A 6,932-nucleotide genomic window follows, 5' to 3' on the forward strand; every position below is an offset into this window, starting at 1 on the left:
AATGAGGGAATTTTTAAAAAACACAAAGAAGTTATTATGATGGGTGATTTTAACACGGTTTTTAGTAAATTAGAAATGGCAGAGGGAATGGTTTTTAAAGCGGATCAAGGAAGGAAAGAATTGAAAGTGCTAATGGAACAAAACAATATGATTCATATATGGAGAGAAAGAAATGAAAAGAAAAAATTATATTCGAGGAGACAATTGGTTGGGAATTTTATGTGTAAAACAAGAATAGATTTTAGTTTATGTAGCAGAAATATAGAGGGTTTTATCGGAAAAATAAAATATGTAGAAACAAGCATAAGTGATCACAAGCCAATTTTTATACAAATAGACTGTAGTACAATGAAAAGAGGGCCGGGAGTATGGGTTTTAAACACAGAGGTTTTAAAGAATGAAGATTATGTTTTAAGTATAAAGGAAATCATTGAAAAGGAAAAAGAAAATGGAATGTACATGGAAGATAAAAGAATATGGTGGGAAAATGTGAAGTATTTAATCAAAATTTTACCATAAAATATTGTGGGATAATTCAGAGATGCAAAAAGGGTAAGGAAAGAGGAATAAGAGAACAACTAGAAATGGAACTGAATACGAAGGAAAAAGATTTACAAAAAGTAAAAGAAATAGAGGGAAAACTGAAAGAAATAGAAGAGAAGAAATATAACGGGGCACGATTAAGATGCAAAGCAAAGTACACAGTAGAAGGAGAGAAATGTACTAAGTTTTTTTGACTTGGAAAGAAGAAGGGGAATGTCACAAACAATTAAAGGAATACAAAGGGAAGATGGAGAGATAGTGGAAACAAATGAGGAGATATTAAAAACAATAAAAGCATATTATGAAAAGCTATTTAAAGCAGAAGGAGTAAAGGATGAAGAAAAACTAGAATTATTGAAACAATTAAAGACAAAAGTAGGAGAGGATGACAAAAAAGAGTGTGACCTAGAGATAAGAGAAGAAGAGATAAAAAGAGCAATAAGTGAACTGAATAAAAGGAAAAGTCCAGGCATTGATGGTTTAGGGAATGAATTTTACATAACCTTTAAAGATTTTTTAACCGGTATTTTAAAAGAAGTATATGAAGAGATTTTTAAGAAAGATGAAATGAATCAGAGAATGGGGATGGGATTAATTAAGTTGATATATAAAAAGAAAAGGAGAAAAAGTAGACTTAAAAAATTATAGACCAATCACAATGCTGAACACAGATTTGAAAATTTTAACAAAAGTTTTAGCCAACAGATTAAAAGAGGTAATGCCAACCATAATCAAAACAAATCAAGTATATGGAGTGAAAGGGAAGGATATAGCAGACACAACAATAAGTATAATAGATAGAATAAGGTATATGAAAGAAAAAAACAGGGATGGATATGTTATTAGTTTGGATTTTGAAAAGGCCTTTGACAGAGAAGAACATGATTATTTATTTGAGATTTTAAGTGGGTATGGGTTTGGGGAAAGTTTTATCAAATGGATTAAAATTTTATATAAAGGAGCAATAACAAGAGTAAAATGTAATGGTTTTTTAACAGAATGTTTTAAATTAACTAGGTCAATAAGACAAGGATGTCCACTATCAGCACTTTTATACTCACTAGTTGCAGAACCTTTGGGATTATCTGTTAAAAGAGATAAAGAAGTAAGAGGGATAGACATTGAAGAGAGTGGGGAAATGAAAAAATATTTCAATATGCAGACGATACAGCGATAATGGTTAAGGATATAAAGAGTGTTAAAAAAGCAATGGAAGTGGTACAGACGTTTTGTAGGGGATCAGGGAGCAAGATAAATGAAGAGAAAACAGTATATATGAGATTTGGAGGGGCGAGTGTTTTAGCAAATGATTTTAAGTTTAAAGAATCAAAGGAAATAAAGATCTTAGGTGTTTTAATAGGGAAAGACAAAAAATATGTTGAAGAAGTAATGTGGGAAGAAATACTAGGAGGAATTGAAAGAAGGTTAAACTTTTGGAAACTGAGGACTTTAAGTTTAAAGGGGAAAGTTTTAATTGTAAATGTTTTAATGGTAGCAAAGTTATGGTATGTTTTATATGTGACGTCTATGCCAATGTGGGTGGAAAAAAGGATGAAAAAATGTTTTTTGGATTTTATATGGGATGGAAAACCTCCAAGAATTGCATACGATACTATAATAGGAGAAGTAGGAAAGGGAGGGATGGGATTGATAGACGTGGAACAAAGAAAAAATAGCTTAAGAGTTAAAGTAATAAAAAAGTATCTAGATGAGAAAAGTAAAACAGCATGGAAAAAGACAATGGAATATTTTTTAAATAAATGTGGGAATTTTAATTTGGGAGATAATATTTTATGGATGAAAACTAAGAATTGGATGGTGAAAGGAATGCCAGATTTTTACAGAGAATTGATGAGTGCTTGGGGGAAATTTTTAACTATTGTTAATTTTAATCCTCAAGGTAGAGAGTGCATTTTAAATCAGCCTTTGTTCTTAAACAGCGGCATTTTAAATCAGGGGAATGTGATTTTTTTAAAGAAATGGTGGGATGTTGGGATCACAAGAGTTAGAGATATTTTATATGAATTTAAAGAGGGATTTTTACCATTACAGTATATAATAGATACAATGGAAGTGGCAAAAGAGGATTTTAATGAACAAGAACTACAAAATAAGTATGAAATAATGAAAGAAGCAATACCCAAAGAGTGGATAAAAAGAATAGAAGATATGGAGGAAGAGAAATTAGGGAAAGAAGTACATGTAAAGTTGGGAGAAAAACTATATGCTTTTAATGAATGTACTGTGAAAATGTTTTACTGTTTTTTTAGAGAGGGGTTTTTAGGAAACCAAAAGCCAATGAGTACTGGGTACAGAAATACAAAGATCTAAAAGAAGAGGATATATGGAATAGCATGAAAGGTATAATGATAGACGTAAAATTGGAGAGTTTTGAATATTTAATCAGACACAGAGCAATTTTTACTGACGTTATTTTAAAAAAAATCCACATGGAACTAAGTGAAATATGTAAAGTTTGTAATGGGGAAGATGAAAGTTTTTACACTTGTTTTTAAATTGTAGAGAACTGGAAGATTTTAAGGAAAAGGGTAAAAGATTGATTGAAATGTTGAGAGGGGAATTAAATGAGAAGACTGTAGAATGGAACAGAGTGGTGATGTTTGGGATGGAAGAAAAGGGTAAAAACAAAAGTTTTATTAATCTGTGTGTGATGCTAATGAAAAGTGCAATATGGGAGAGAAGAATTGTAGCAAAAAAGGAAAAAATCATGTTGGATGTTTGGATTGTTTTTAAAAGGAAAACCGAATTGTATATTGAAGTATTGTTTGAGTATTTTAAATGTGAAAATAAGTTGGATGTTTTTTATGGTGTTTTTACCCCAAAAGTTTGTGGTGTTTTAAAGGATCTAATGTGGAAGTTGCCTGGAAGTGAAGGAGATTTTTAAATTATGTAAATGACATGTGATGTAGAAAGGTTGTGGAAGAAAATCTGTATCTTCTGTAGAAATCTGTATCTTCTGTATAAAATGTATATCTGTATTTCTATTTATTTTAATGTATTTTATTGAAATTTTCTAATAAAAAAAAAAAAAAAAAAAAATGCAGGCCCGAACTCGTCTGATCTCGGAAGCCAAACAGGGCTGGGCCTGGTTAGTACTTGGATGGGAGACTTCCTGGGAATACCAGGTGCTGTAAGATTTTTCTTTTCCTTGTTTGTTTTAACTCATACACTCCCCCCTGGCTCAACTGGGATATATTTATTTATCCTTGGAAATTGGTTGTTTGATTGATTTTCTTTCATTTAGCTTTCTCTGTGGCAAAGGACAGCCTGCTCATTTATCTTGCCTCCTACAGAAAGCAGTAGAGGGTTTTTTTTTGCTCTTTCTTGACTGCAACATACAGAGTTGGAAAGTACAAACAAAGTGCAGTGCTTCCAAAATTTGGTGGACACATCCGAAAGAAAGCGTCCTGAGGTCATTTTTTAAGTAGAGAAGAGTTTTCTTTGGCCACTGGATTATTATTATGTGTTAAGCATATAATTGTGCAGCTGAGTATGCCCTCTTTAGCAAACCACATGGAAGCTATGACACAGGTATGCAGAAAAAGGTATTGTGGACATGCTCCTGTGAAATTGAATGAATAGAGAGGAGGCACTTACCTTTTCAAAAGAGAAATAAATAAAAATAGACAATGTCTGAGAGGAAAGGGCCTGTTGTCTCTTTTTTAGAGCTGCAGTACAAGACATATTTTAATGATGGGAGAGCAGCATAAGGATGTGTGCAGTGCGCTTGCTTTAAATGGCCTGCTGGTAGCCGCAGCCATCAGCTACGGCCATACCACCCTGTGCAGGCCTGAACTCGTCTGATCTCGGAAGCCAAACAGGGCTGGGCCTGGTTAGTACTTGGATGGGAGACTTCCTGGGAATACCAGGTGCTGTAAGATTTTTCTTTTCCTTGTTTGTTTTAACTCATACACTCCCCTGGCTCAACTGGGATATATTTATTTATCCTTGGAAATTGGTTGTTTGATTGATTGATTTTCTTTCATTTAGCTTTCTCTGTGGCAAAGGACAGCTTGCTCATTTATCTTGCCTCCTACAGAAAGCAGTAGAGGGTTTTTTTTGCTCTTTCTTGACTGCAACATACAGAGTTGGAAAGTACAAACAAAGTGCAGTGCTTCCAAAATTTGGTGGACACATCCGAAAGAAAGCGTCCTGAGGTCATTTTTTAAGTAGAGAAGAGTTTTCTTTGGCCACTGGATTATTATTATGTGTTAAGCATATAATTGTGCAGCTGAGTATGCCCTCTTTAGCAAACCACATGGAAGCTGTGACACAGGTATGCAGAAAAAGGTATTGTGGACGACTCCTGTGAAATTGAATAAATAGAGAGGCACTTACCTTTTCAAAAGAGAAATAAATAAAAATAGACAATGTCTGAGAGGAAAGGGCCTGTTGTCTCTTTTTTAGAGCTGCAGTACAAGACATATTTTAATGATGGGAGAGCAGCATAAGGATGTGTGCAGTCGCTTGCTTTAAATGGCCTGCTGGTAGCCGCAGCACTCAGCTACGGCCATACCACCCTGTGCAGGCCCGAACTCGTCTGATCTCGGAAGCCAAACAGGGCTGGGCCTGGTTAGTACTTGGATGGGAGACTTCCTGGGAATACCAGGTGCTGTAAGATTTTTCTTTTCCTTGTTTGTTTTAACTCATACACTCCCCTGGCTCAACTGGGATATATTTATTTATCCTTGGAAATTGGTTGTATGATTGATTGATTTTCTTTCATTTAGCTTTCTCTGTGGCAAAGGACAGCTTGCTCATTTATCTTGCCTCCTACAGAAAGCAGTAGAGGGTTTTTTTTGCTCTTTCTTGACTGCAACATACAGAGTTGGAAAGTACAAACAAAGTGCAGTGCTTCCAAAATTTGGTGGACACATCCGAAAGAAAGCGTCCTGAGGTCATTTTTTAAGTAGAGAAGAGTTTTCTTTGGCCACTGGATTATTATTATGTGTTAAGCATATAATTGTGCAGCTGAGTATGCCCTCTTTTAGCAAACCACATGGAAGCTGTGACACAGGTATGCAGAAAAAGGTATTGTGGACGACTCCTGTGAAATTGAATGAATAGAGAGGAGGCACTTACCTTTTCAAAAGAGAAATAAATAAAAATAGACAATGTCTGAGAGGAAAGGGCCTGTTGTCTCTTTTTTAGAGCTGCAGTACAAGACATATTTTAATGATGGGAGAGCAGCATAAGGATGTGTGCAGTGCGCTTGCTTTAAATGGCCTGCTGGTAGCCCCAGCACTCAGCTATGGCCATACCACCCTGTGCAGGCTAGAGGGAGCTAGTGAGCAATTGGGAGTTTTTGGCTGCAGTTGGAGAGGAAGGCTCTCCTCCATTTTGTGCTTTTTTTGTGTGTTTGTTTTTTGGTTTTCTTACTTTAAGTTAGGTTTTTTTTGTTTTTGTCTGTTTAAACCACCTAACAGCAGCTTTTGCTGGCTGGAAGGTGGTTATTTTATTCTTTCTCAAAAATGGATGGATTAATGGCAAACGACACTGGACTGGATAGAGGAACACGCATGGCAAAGCGACACTGGACTGGCTCGAGGAACACGCACTGCAAAGCGACACTGGACTGGATAGAGGAACATGCACGGCAAAGCGACACTGGACTGGAGAAAAGACAACGAGATGGCAGTGGAATCAATCGAGATGTAAGGAAAGAAGATGGAAAGAGAGTGTACTTAAAAGAAGCAACTGTAACGGTGGATGTAGAATATGTGAAAGACGCAAAGGCGGTGGACATCATTAAAGCGGTGACGGAGCAGATTGGAGAAGGAAGGATTTTAGCAGTCAGACCCAAAAGAGTGAAGGAATACGAGGTAACACTGGAACACGAGGATGACGTAGAGCTTATAATGGATGGATTGAAAATAAAGGGCATTGACTGTGAGGTAAAAAGACTACAAAACAGAGAATATGTTGTCTCCTTCATGCATTTACCAGTTTACACTGCTGACAAGGAAATTTTAAGCAAATTGGAGGGATGGGGAGTAATCCCCATCTCAAAAGTTAAACGAAAGAATGTATCCGGGCACTAGTATTGAGGACGGGACAAGGTTTGTTAAAACACGTTTCCGAAAGAAGTTGCCTCCCTCCCGTACAGCACAAAAATAGAGACGGCGGAGGGCCCACAATATTTCGGGTGATGCACAGCCACCAGGTGAAGACCTGTAGGCTGTGCATGAGCCCGGACCATGTGGTAAAGGATTGTCCGGAATTTAAGTGTTATAAGTCGCGAGGAGAGGGGCACTTCGCGAGACACTGCAACGCGTAACGTGCCCGGATTGCAAATTGGTTTTAAACAGGTGTGAGTGTTGGATGGGGAGAGAGGAGGAGGAGCAGCAGGTAGACGGGCAAATGCATGA

General features: G+C 36.5%; 2 pseudogenes; both read left to right on the plus strand.

The window, feature by feature from the left end:
• The first annotated feature begins 4,326 nt into the window (after nt 1-4,326).
• LOC127641660 (uncharacterized) lies at nt 4,327-4,445 on the plus strand (annotated as a pseudogene).
• Nucleotides 4,446-5,066: 621 nt separating this feature from the next.
• Nucleotides 5,067-5,185, plus strand: LOC127641659 (uncharacterized; annotated as a pseudogene).
• The last annotated feature ends 1,747 nt before the right edge of the window (nt 5,186-6,932 follow it).

Source organism: Xyrauchen texanus, unplaced genomic scaffold (genome assembly GCF_025860055.1).
Source record: "Xyrauchen texanus isolate HMW12.3.18 unplaced genomic scaffold, RBS_HiC_50CHRs HiC_scaffold_1265, whole genome shotgun sequence".
Taxonomy (NCBI): domain Eukaryota; kingdom Metazoa; phylum Chordata; class Actinopteri; order Cypriniformes; family Catostomidae; genus Xyrauchen; species Xyrauchen texanus.